The following is a 13,129-nucleotide window of genomic DNA, read 5'->3' as shown; positions in this document are numbered from 1 at the left end:
GTCCTATAGTGCTTATACTCATTCGTCTGCATATGGATAGATCATAATTGTAATTTCCCAAGGCATCTCTGGAAAGCCCATGGATGAAGCTCACCTTCCTTTTTGGACTGCAGCTGGTGCTAGTCTAGTAACTACTAGATTGTATAGCCATATAATCTAGTAGTTACTGATTGACCTTTTCTCCATGAACAAGATTTTAATCGTAACTGTAATAAAATCCCATTGGAATGATCTCCGAAAATATGAATTTACAAAATTACAAGCATGTAATTTAATAGCAGTAGCAGTGATTCTATCTTGGATTAATGTCAATTATTTTCATCCTGGAACAGCTGATCTTTTCCTATATTTTGCATTGAAATGGCCTCCTGGCTGAAAATTTTAATGCATTGAAAAAGCACTATGGACTACAACATTCTGATTCTCCAATCAATAGACTGTTTATTAGGATTCTACAATGTTTATCAACATTTATTTTATTCAAAAAGGTTAAAAAAAAACCTCCCCCCCCCAAAAAAAATCAAAGACAAAACCAAACCAAAAAAAATAACATTGAAAAAATGTGAATTAAAATAAAACCCAAAGGACAAAAACACTGACAAATCTATTGCAACACTAATAGCTACTCCCCTTGCAAAGCAGGTCCAGAATTTATAAGCTTGTACATCTGTTTGTAATTGACCTATCCTAGATTACATATGTGAACGAAGAAATAGTTAACAAGTTAGGCAACAGCAAAGTTAAATTTCAAATTCAAATTGGAGTCTGATCTGTTGCTGTCAGATGTGAAGAAGAAAGCATTTGGCTTGAAATATATAGAACTGCCAGAAAAGATTGAAAAGAATATGAACATAAGAAATTCTGACATAGTGAATATGATGAAGAATGGACTGGATTTGCTTGGCAGGAGAAATGTGTTGTCAAAGTATATTATTCAACAAGAAATATTTACAAAAAAGATGTATGAATTTTGGAAATGAGATGCAATTGTTGGGAAAGCTCCTAATTAAAAACCTAAGGAAAGGTTTCATTATTAAGAACCAAAGAAGGGTGTGTAACCCTTGACTCAGAGATAATGATCAGGGCGATTTGTGGTAAATGAGAAATCGTGTAGACTTTCTATGAGTAAATTACAATAACAGTCTGTTAAAAGAGTGCTTTGAATTTTAACTTCTATAAACTTTTTTCAAACAATTATTTTATTTCTCTTATTTTATTGACAACCACTGTGTATTACATAACATAGGAATATGAAAATATTAGTAGTCTTGCATAATTTTTGTGTAATAATAAGGGATATAACTTACCTTTTAAAACTAACCCACTTAGAAGCACACAATTCAAACAACTGATTCATACAATTATTGTAATCATCATCATCATCAATAAATTGGGAGATATAGAGGTCAACCTTTAACATAAAAGTAATTTAAAATGTTGTTCAAAGTTCACATTATCACTTCATTCCTATCTTTTATTCTTGCCTATGTATGAATCATTTATGCATTATAAATGAAAGCTGATTTACAACATATTAATATTTATTATATACTGTATGACATTAAGTCAAAATTATAATGATAAATATTTCAATCTAAAATCAAATATCAACACTAAACATTTTATTGTCTTGAATGAGGTTCAGTATATGTTTATAGCATGAAGAAATTTTAAAAAGTAGTAATTCTAACTCTTTTATATTGATGTAATTTATTCTCATAAAAGAGTTGAGATGATTTAAAGTATACAGTCTATGTGCTTGGTTTTGTTAATTGGATGGTTATGTTTAATTTGTTACAGCAATTAGCTTTCTTCGTGTAAAATCTAATTAACATCATTTTTACATCATGGCAATAAATTATTAAGGAAAATGGTTGCCGTAAATGATCTCACCTAGGTACTACATTCCCATCTAAATAAGTGAAGATGTAGGTAGAAACTGATGAATAAACAGATTAACAGTAAAATGTTTGTCACAAAACAAGGGATACTTATATACTCTCACCATATTTTGGATGGAAAGTAAAGCATACATTTTATAAATGAATAATCGGTAACATATTTACTTCATAGGAGTGTTCTGAGTTTAAAATTGACTGAGGTCTTATAGAATGCTATCAGGCAAATAAATAAAAAGGGAATTCATTGCATTTTATGTAATATTTCCAGGCTGCATCAAAGCTCAAATAGAAATGTCAGTCCTTAGTCTGAAAAGATATTGCTATGCAACTCAAATACTACTCCCTACTTTCATCTGTACTAGGAACACCCAAAACAGTCCTTTCACCTTGCCAGATACCAGGTCTTCCCAATTCTAAAAAGTGACATAACCCAATGTAGAGATTTGTTTATATATCCATAACATTAACGTATGTATTAACAGACCAACAGAGTTGGAAGAACTAATCAAAAAGAACGCCAGTTGGTGGGCTCCATTTTTAGCATCTCTGTTTACATTTATAGATAAAATGGGCCATATGCCAAGAGATTGGGGATTAGAAATTATTTTACCAATTTATAAAAAGGGTAATAGAAATGACCCAGGCAATTATAGACCCATTAGTCTTCTGAGTGCTATTAATAAATTGTATGTTGAACATCTAAACTATAAACTTCAGGATTGGCTAATTTCTCAGGGGGATAATCAAAGACAAACAAACTGGTTTTAGAGAAGGAAGATCAATGGTGGATCATATCTTGGTACTTCACCCTCTGGTTCAAAAATACACATATAAAAAATATCCTCTCTTTTCATGGCCTTTCTTGATTTTAAGCAGGCCTTCGATTTAATATCCAGGAACACCCTCTGGGAGAAATTAAAATGCACTACTATTGATAAACGCCTCCTTTTTCTCATACAAAAATTGTATGCTAATTCTACCTTGAAAGTGAGGTGTAATCCAGGAGTGAAATTCAAAATTTTTCCCTAGCAGTTCTGTGGGCATGGCTTGGTCGGTGTGGCAGGGAAGGATACTGCAAAATCTCCATTCCCACCCCACTCCAGGGGAAGGATACTACAAAATCCCCATTCCCTCCCCACTCCTGGGGAAAGATATTGCAAAATCTTCATTCCCACCCAACTCTGGGGCCAGCCAGAGGTGGTATTAGCCAGTTCCCTGATCTACTCAAAATTTCTGCTACCGGTTCTCCAGAACCTGTCAGAACCTGCTGAATTTCACTCCTGGTGTAATCCTCAAGGGACTTTAACTGGCCCAATAAAGATACAAAAAGGGTTACGGCAGGGTTGCATCCTGTCCCCCTCCCTTTTTAACTTCTATATTAACCCCCCTGATTGATCTCTTACAGAACCCTGATCTACATCCTACTAACCTAGCACAATGCAAAATTCCAATTCTTCTACATGCCGACGATGCTGCTATTATTTCACAAACTCCCATAGGACTGAAGACAGCAATTACAGCAACACTTGGATATTGTAGACAGAATAATTTGGTCCTTTGATAAATCAAAAATTTTAGTTCTTGCTAAAAGACTTAGTCAATACTCCTGGAAAATAGAAGGACATAGTTTAGAACAAGTTAGGACATTTAGATAGTAGGGACAAAATCAAACAGGGTGTGTGGGAATCAGCAAGATATCTAAATGACCTGATCTTCCCAAAAAAAAGAATTGCTTTCTTCAGAGCCAGATTTAACATTCTCCCCTCAGCACTCCTCCAGGGCAGGTACAAGAAAACACCAATAGCAGAATGGGTATGTATATGTGGTAAAGGAGAAGTCGAAGATATCTCACATGTTTTGTTGTACTGTGAGTTATACAGAGTTTATAGGTCAGTATATATTCTCCCCTTATTAGAGAGATTGCCAGGGAGGGCAGACATGTAGTCTTTATGTAGACTTATTCCTCCAGGACTCAAACCTGGCTATCACATGTGCAGTGGCAAAATTCTGTGTTGCTGCAATGTCCACAAGAAATAAATTGGTTACAGAATTATAGCTGTCAACTTGTGCCAATTTTTTGGAGATATCTCTAACATTTTTTGGAAAATTATATTTACTCACATACTTATTGGCCCTCCACTTATGTAAACTAGGGAGTAACCCTAACTGTTTGAGAACATGTGTTTTTTTAACAGGGATGTTATTATCCACTATTAATGTCAGTACTATTTTTTAATATATTGTAAACAGTGATGTCTATTGCTGGTCTATGACTGTAATAAAGTTCTGTTCTGTTCTGTTCTCTTGTCTTGTCTTCTCTTCTATTATTCTATTCTATTGAGTTGGAAGGGATCTTGGAGGTCTTCTAGTCCAACCTCCTGTTCAAGCAGAAGACTCTATATCATTGCAGACAAGTGGCTGTCTAAGTCTCTTATTAAAAATCTACAGTGATGGAGCACCCACAGCTTTTCCAGGCAAGCCATTCCACTGATTGTTGCAACTGTCAGGAAATTGCTTCTTATGTCTAGGTTGGTTCTCTCCTTGATTAGTTTCCATCCATTGCTTCTTGTTCTGCCTCATCTTTGTTGGTCTTCTCTGCAGTCTTTCTAGAGCTTCAACATCTTTTTATATCATGGCAACCAAAACTGGATACAATATTACAAATGCAATATTCCATTATTAACATAAGCTAAATATGTGGGTTGTTGAAACAGCTATTGCAGTATACTGACACTACAGTTTGAATCAATTATTTGCTTCTTCCAGATTTATCTGCATTTATCTCTCTGAAACTCTCTTTACTTGTATTTCTTGTTTCAATCATGTTTTTCTTTTCCTCCTGCAACAGTTATTACCATATTATCAACCATTTATTTATTTATTTATTTATTTATTCCTTCCTTCCTTCCTTCCTTCCTTCCTTCCTTTCTTCCTTCTTCCTTTCTTTCTTTCTTGCATTATTAGTCATCACTTGAAATTAGAAATAGCAGCAGACTGGAAAAGCTCACATATAATAAGGCCATATTTTTCTTGCAAGAGAAATAATTGGTATTTAAGCATGACTTCTATTCTCCTTTAATATTTTTTAGGCGTATATCAATTTACCAGCTACATACCTTACTTCTGACTGAATAATACTTCCCATTTTCAGTTTTTGAAGATATTTAATTTAAAAATAAATGTGTACTCATTAATCTTAGTTCAGTTCAATTTTGATCCAGCCTGCATTAAAATGGTAGCACCAGGCTCTAGCTTTGAAAATTGACTCCGGTGGGAGGGAGCAATCTTTACCATTAATTATTGAGACTTTTTTTTTTTACATATCGAGATTTTTATTATTTATTTCTCCCAATTTATGCAATACGTGTACATCAGGGGTGAAATCTAAAATTTTTTGCTACCGGTTCTGTGGGCGTGGCTTAATTAGTGGGCGTGGCTTGGTGGTAAGGTGACTGGGTGGGCATGGCCAAGTCAATGTCACTTCTTTGCACTTTTTTAACCTATAAAACACAACACAACACAACTGGCTCACCCACAATGTAAAGGCAGCTGTGATAGACCAAAAATGGCCCCCACAACAAGCAGGAACCTCACATAGCCACAAAAAGCCCAAAAAAACAACTTTCACACTTTACACACACACAACACAACACAACACAACTGGCTCACCCACAATATAAAAGCAGCTGTGCTAGACCCAAAATGGCCCCTGCAACAAGCAGGAACCTCACACAGCCACAAAAAGCCCAAAAAACCAACTTTCACACTTTATACACACAAAATTCCACATACAGCTTTGTGAGATTTTGTGTGTTTGTGTAGTTACAGTGAAACACTACAGAAACACACTAAATCTCAGAAAGCTGCACAAATATTATTTTATTTTATTTTATTTTTATTTTTATATAAAAGCAGCTAAATTTAAAACTTCCTAAACTTTAAATGGCTAGGTCTAAAAAAAGAACAACTAAAAAAAACCCAATTAACTATTTTTTTTAAAGCTCCCAAAGGGGAAAAAAACTTACCCAATAGAACAGGGGTCTCCAACCTTGGCAACTTTAAGATGTGTGGACTTCAACTCCCAGAATTCCTCAGCCAGCTTTGCTGGGAGTTGAAGTCCACAAGTCTTAAAGTTGCCAAGATTGAAGACACCTGCAACAAGGCAGGCAGGAAGGCAGGCAGGCAGATAGAGCTGCTCACCGATGAGCTTGATTGCAGGTAGGGAGAGTCAATTGCTTGCTGATGCAATGGATTGCAGGTATTACAGCAAGCGAAGCAAGGCAGGCGTTGCGACCAGCAGCTAAGGAAAGCAAGCTGGAGGCTGGGGGGCAGGGGGAGACGGATTTTTGCTAGTTAGCAGGCAACTCAGCTGGGATCGTCAGAGCTTGGATCATCAGAGCCATTTAAAAGAAAAAACTTTTTTTCTTTTAAATGGGTCTGACGATCCCAGCTGACTTGCCTGATTAGCAGGCAACTCAGCTGGGATCGTCAGAGCTTGGATCGTCAGAACCATTTAAAGGAAAAAAAAGGCTCTGATGATCGTGCGGCTCAGCTGGGCATAGGGGGCGGGGGCAGGGATTTTTGCTACCAGTTTGTTGTGGCCCCGCCCTCTGAGCCTGTCCCATCGGAGGAAGAAAGCTCCGAGCATGAGGAAGAGGAGTCAGCCAGGCCTCCCTCTCCAGGCCCCTCCCCTCTGGCATTGTCTCAAGTGCCGGCCGAGGGAGAGGAGACAGCTGATTCGGATCAGAGTGATAAAGAAACATCATTCCTGGACGCACGCCTCCGAAGGCGTGATAAACGTTTGCAGCAGCTTAGGAGGCGTGCTAGGGATTAGAACTGAGTCACTGGACCACACCCCAGAGACTATATAATAGAGGGTGGTGGTCAAGGATTTTTGTAACGAACAAAGCAAACCTTGGATAGTCACTAAAGCCTCGTCCGGAGCTGCTGAGAGAAAGATTTAAAGTGTCGGACATTTGGACTCTTGAGTATTTGTCTTTCTGTTTTACTTTGAAAATAAAGTCACTTGGCAGACGGTGTGTCTATCGCTGCCAAGTGGGAGATAAGAACTGGGTGCATTCCAAATGTTTCCTTAACCCTCGACTGGCTGTGTGTGTGTGTGTGGGTACGGGGACAGATCACGGTTCTCTGAACTGCCCGCCACCATCGCTACCTACTCGCCCGAGCTGGTCCGAACCGGGAGCATTTCACATGGTGTACATGTTTTTCTTAATGTTTCTTTGTTATATTTAAAAAACTTGAATCATATAAATTATATATAAAAATGTCCGATAAAGGTTTTTATTTTAAAATGACATTGTTTATCAGCAACTTTCAATAGTGTGCACTCTTGTTTAAACAATTTTTTGTGGGTTTTTTTGAGAAAAGCTGATTAAACATCTGTTGATGCTGAGTCTTTGGAAGCTGAACATGCCAGTATATTCCCAACAGACACTAGAACATACCTCTTTTGCATTCCTGTGTGTTAGTCTGGTACTGGCAACCATGAACAACAAAGATGCACCAAAAACAGCAGATTGATACTTTAACCAAAAATCTCTCCCATTTATTGTGTGGGTTATTGCTAATATTTTTGCATCTTGCATTCTTTATTATGATAGCAAAACAAAGGAAACATACTTTGCTACTTGGTGCTGACACATGTAAAAGGACTAAAACAAAACAAAGAACAAAGGGAAAGGAAAAGGAAACCCAAGCACAATAATTCCCGGTACACTCAAGTGTGGAAACAGTGACAGGTTGTGCTTTGCATCCTTCACTCACTGAACAGTCTAATTTCCAGGATGTCATGCATTTCCATGGCAGGCTGAACATTTTCCTTCTCAAGCTGGCAAAGATCTGTTGAAGAAAACAGAAGGTGACCTGGATTTTTTTTTCAGGCTGACCCTGCACTGATGAAGCCGGAATGAAGGAGAGAATTTCTCATCCAGTGAATACAGAATGACTGATTGCAAGCATGTGGAGTGTTTATGATTAATCCTATTAAATCTAGAATCAGTGACAGCATTCAATTGTCATATCTTTGTACTTTCAGGAAAAAGCAAACCAACATCGCCATAGTGGCCCTTAACACTTCCCAAACTTTCTGTTTCCTCTCTTCTGTAGGCTGAATATTATTCTATGTGGGTGGATATTGACAGTTATAAGGCCATTTTAAAATTTTTCTTCTTTTACTTAATAACAGAAAATCAACCCCTTGCCATTGTTTTCACTTTCCTCTGTGCTTTTTGTATGTAATTGTAATTGTAAGTCTGTAATTGTTTATACTAGACCTTCTTGACATTGCAATTGGCACATAAATCAGGAAAAATATTGGGAGTTCTGTTTATAGTCACTCATGTACTAGTTCTCTCCTGATTGGATTACTGTAATGCGCTCTGCATGAGCTTGCCCTTGAAGAGTATTTGTAAACTTCAACTAGCACTAAATGCAATGACATGCAATGTGTGATCCCTCAAAACCTGGTTATGCCTCAGATTTGAGGGACTTAGGGGACCAGTGGTATTACTGAGGTAGCTCTATTGTTGTTGACATTTGCTACTGTCTCTTAGCCTTGTGAGAGGATTTTCTAAACATCTTTTAAATAATAATTGTATTTTATATATTAATTTTTTATCATCTTGGTTCATCCTTCTTCATTTGACAAATAAATAAATAGGAGTGAAAGATAAAAATAGATCCACTATTGCAAATGTAATTGGTAAAACAGAATAAATAGAATAGAGTAGAGCAGAGCAGGGCAGGGCAGGGCAGGGCAGGGCAAGACAGGACAGGACAGGACAGGACAGGACAGGACAGGACAGAACAGAACAGAACAGAACAGAACAGAACAGAACAGAATAGAATAGAATAGAATAGAATAGAATAACTAACAGAGTTGGAAGGGACTTTGGAGGTCTTCTAGTCCAACTCCTTGCTTAGGCAGGAAACCCTACACCACTTCAGACAAATGGTTATCCAATATCTTCTTAAAAACTTCCAGTGTTGGAGCATTTACAACTTCTGGAGGCAAGTTGTTCCTCTGATTAATTGTTCTAACTGTCAGAAAATTTCTCCTTAGTTCTAAGTTGCTTTTCTCCTTGATTAGTTTACACCCATTGCTTCTTGTCCTACCCTGAGGTGCTTTGGAGAATAGTTTGACTCCCTCTTCTTTGTGGCAACCCCTGAGATCCTGGAACACTGTTATCATGTCTCCCCTTTTCATTAAACTAGACATACCCAGTTCCTGCAACCATTCTTCATATGTTTTAGCCTCCAGTCCCCTAATCATCTTTGCTGCTCTTCTCTGCACTGTTTCTAGAGTCTCAACATCTTTTTTACATCATGGTGACCAAAATTGAATGCAGTATTCCAAGTGTGGCCTTACCAAGGCATTATAAAGTGATATTAACAATTCATGTGATCTTGATTCTATCCCTCTGTTAATGCCTTGGTAGTACAGTGGTCTAAAGCAGCCTGTTATTAAGACTAGCTGCCTGCAATTACTGCAGGTTCGAATCTCGCCAGGCTCAAAGTTGACTCAGCCTTCCATCCTTTCTAAGGTAGGTAAATTGAGGACCCAGTTGTGGGGGCAATAAGCTGACTTTGTATAAATATACAAAAGGATGAAGGCTATTGCTTAGCACATTGGCCGCCCTGAGTCTCCGGAGAAGGGCAGCATATAAATCAAATTTTTTTTAAAAAATGCAGCCTAGAACTTTGTTGGCTGTTTTGGCACGTGCTGCACACTGCTGGATCATATTTAAGTGATTGTCCACTAGGACTTCAAGATTCCTCTCACAGTTACTACTATTGAGCAAGGTACCACATATACTGAATGCTAAAGAGTACTCCAAAAAATGAATTTGTATGAGTCTGCTCATCTTTTACAGACTTTGACAGAGACATTAAGTCTGACCTTTGTTGTGCTTAAAAGCTACAAGGCTAAAATGAAAGAGGGAGGGAGATAAATGCAAATTTCCAGTTTCCAAGAACAGGATATTGAGCTTCTGACTAGGGGAGCAGACATGGCATCTTTCTGGTCTAGCATTGCCTGTAGAGGCTTTACCCTAAATTATAAGTTATAAGTCAAAACAAGGATACAGTAATTACAATATGTCATAATACTGTTTGAACATTTAATTTTACTTTTGCTCAAAATTTCAATAAGATTTACCTATTTATGGCAACTAGTATAAGGGAAATATGGCATCCATCTCTTAGTAAATAGCAAAGCAAATAAAAGTTACTTGAGTCTACAAGCCAGAAAGTAGGGAGAACTAAGAGTTTCTGCTAATGAAAATCCAAATTTTTACAAACAATGCTCAGTTGCAAAACTGTTGATATTTGTTGTGGGAAAATTTCCAGTTTTCCTGTAGTTTAAATTGAATGGCCCAGAACCAGAAAAAGAATTAATTAACCTCTCCAATTTTAAAAAAAGAATATGTGATTGGGAAGTTGGACTGGGCTCATATCTGGCTCTAATTCCTAGGGTACAACTGCCTGAATTTTGTTCCCTCAGTTTTGCCTTTAGAAAAACGACTAAGATTTTGCAGAACAGTTTTATTTTGGCTGCTGCTCCAATGAACCACTTGTTCAAATTTTCAGTTCTTTTGTAAGGGTGTTTAAAAAACAACTTTGTTTTAAGCCACTGTACCTTTTATAGAATAAACAAAAAAATTTCTTTAAATAAATAATTGGCAAAGAGAAGGTAGGAAAACAGAAACTGGAATGTCACTGGTATGAGGGGCTTTGTCTATCAGGACAATTTAGGATGAAAAAAAGGAAGAATAAGTACTGGGGAGTGTTATTCCATCACAGTTTGTATGTTCCTGTTTCAAAGGGATTGTTAATAACTGCTTCTCATGAAAGAAAATTTTATTTGGAGCAGGAAGCCAAACTAGGAAGTGTTTATTGGGGAACAGATGATTTTAAAAAATAATGGAAGAAGACAGTAACATACACATATTAATTGTAGGAAGAGGTGGAAACCTCAAATACAGCACACAAAAAAACTTCAAAATGTTTAATCATGTTTCTTTATGACATTTCTCCTTGTTTAATGTCCAATTTAATCCTGAATAACTAGGAGATCGTGTTTTACAGTATGCCTTGAATTAACTCCATTTCTAATGAGACCTCATTACTTTCAGGCATCTTGGAAATATTAGTTCAAAGTAAGGTATCATCCTAATGTTGCATAAGCACTCCAGCATCACTGAATCCCACTTTAAAAGATGAGAATAGCAATAGCATTTTAGACTTATATATCAGTGGAGGGTTGCCCCCGGTTCGCACCAGTTCTATAGAACCGGTAGTAAAACCGGTGGGAGGCTTCACCCACCGACCCCGACGTCATCAAAACACTTCTGCGCTTGCGCAGAAGAGCGCACACGGCCCTGCTGAGAACCGGTAGTAAAGGTAAGTAAAACCCACCCCTGTTATATATCATCCCATAGTGCAGTGATGGCTAACCTTTTTACCGTTGCGTGCAAATTGTGCGTGCAATTTGCGGATTGTGCAATGGATTGTGTGATGGCTAACCTTTTTGCCATTGCGTGCAAATTGTGCAACGGATTGTGCAACGGATTGTGTGATGGCTAACTTTTTGCCGTTGCGTGCAAATTGTGCGTGCAATTTGCAGATTGTGCAACGGATTGTGCATGCATGCTCACACCCATAATTCAATCCCCCCATGCCCCACCTCCCCTGCACATGCATGTGTGAGCCCCCCCTCGTGCCCCATTTTGGGCCTAGCAGGCCTCTCTGAAGCCTCCAGAGGCCGGAAACGGCCCATTTCTTGACTTCCAGTAGAACTGGAAGGCCATTTTTTTGCCCTCCCAGGCTCCAGAAGCTTTCTTGGAGCCTGGGAAGGGCGAAGACGGCCTCCCCCACCCTTCCGGAGGCCAAAACGGCCCACATAGAGACTCCTGGGAGGAAGGCCGGTGCGCATATGTATGTTGGAGCTGAACTAGGGCAACACCTTACGTGCCCACAGATATTCAATAAGAAATTCAATAATAAATATAGTTCCACGTGCCACATGTGGTACCCGTGCCATAGGTTCGCCATCATGGCCATAGTGCTTTACAGCCCCCTATTTTTGTTCTTGACTGGCATCCTAGTTGTTGATGAGTATTCAACTTTTCTTGCAGACTGAATCTTTGTGCCTCTATCCATACTCTACATAATAATAATAATAATAACTGTACTTTTGCAAAGTCTGGAATTTCTTTGCTAATTTTCTGCATTTCATCCTCTAGGTTTAAACACAGTAAATTCTGATGAGTTCTCTTCTCTTTTCCATAAAGAGTTGAGAAGGACTTGGGCCATTTCACCAGGAATCAAGACAATTTTATATTCATGCTATCAGAATGCATTACATTTGCTATGCAAGCTTTGACTGTTCTTTCTGCAAAGCTGTTTCATGTCAGGTGGTAAAATGCTATTTGAACACTTTCATTCCATTTTTATTCAAAACCTCAATAAAGTTTGGCATTTTATCTGTGACTGCTATAAAAGTCTAATTATGGCAAAAACTCTGACTTTCTTAGAATTCTACAAAAGTAGAATTGTAAAATTCCTGGACTGCACATCTAGTCATTTTCAATTATCATGTGCGACAATAAAAAACATTTTCCCTAAAGGGGGAAGGGGTGTCCCTAAATGCAAACAAAGCTAGAGTTGTCCTGACCATTTCCATATGTACAAAGATGCTGGGGACAATTGATGTTGTTGACATAAGGGACATGATTGGACATCTTCTTCCAGTCATGGACTCCACATTCAACTACAAGCCAAAGCTTTTGTTCTAGAAATTCCAAGAAACTTGTTATGATGTAATTGCATTGACTTTGTATTCTCAAAGCCCCTTGAGAATAACATCATTTGTTACCACTCAATATGCAAGCATATTTGAACTAAAACTCAATTCAATTTCTTAAATTGTGAAATTCTGCTTCATGATTTTTATGGATAAATTGTTGGATGTAACATTCTAGATAGGACAGGATTCTATCTAGTATAAATTCTAAACTTTCAATTGTGTTTGGCAAAGAGATCCAGATCAATGGTGGGTTTCACTTACCTTTGCTACCGGTTCGCTCGCACCCACACCACTTCTGCCCATGCACAGAAGCTTCTGCGCATGCTCAGAGCATATTTGATGCTGTCAGGGTGGGTGGGCGGAGCCTCCGCCGCTGCTACTACCGGTTTGCCCAAACCAGGCA

Source organism: Pantherophis guttatus, chromosome 8 (genome assembly GCF_059756535.1).
Source record: "Pantherophis guttatus breed Tessera chromosome 8, ASM5975653v1, whole genome shotgun sequence".
In the NCBI taxonomy this organism is placed as follows: domain Eukaryota; kingdom Metazoa; phylum Chordata; class Lepidosauria; order Squamata; family Colubridae; genus Pantherophis; species Pantherophis guttatus.
This window is presented reverse-complemented; position numbering follows the sequence as displayed.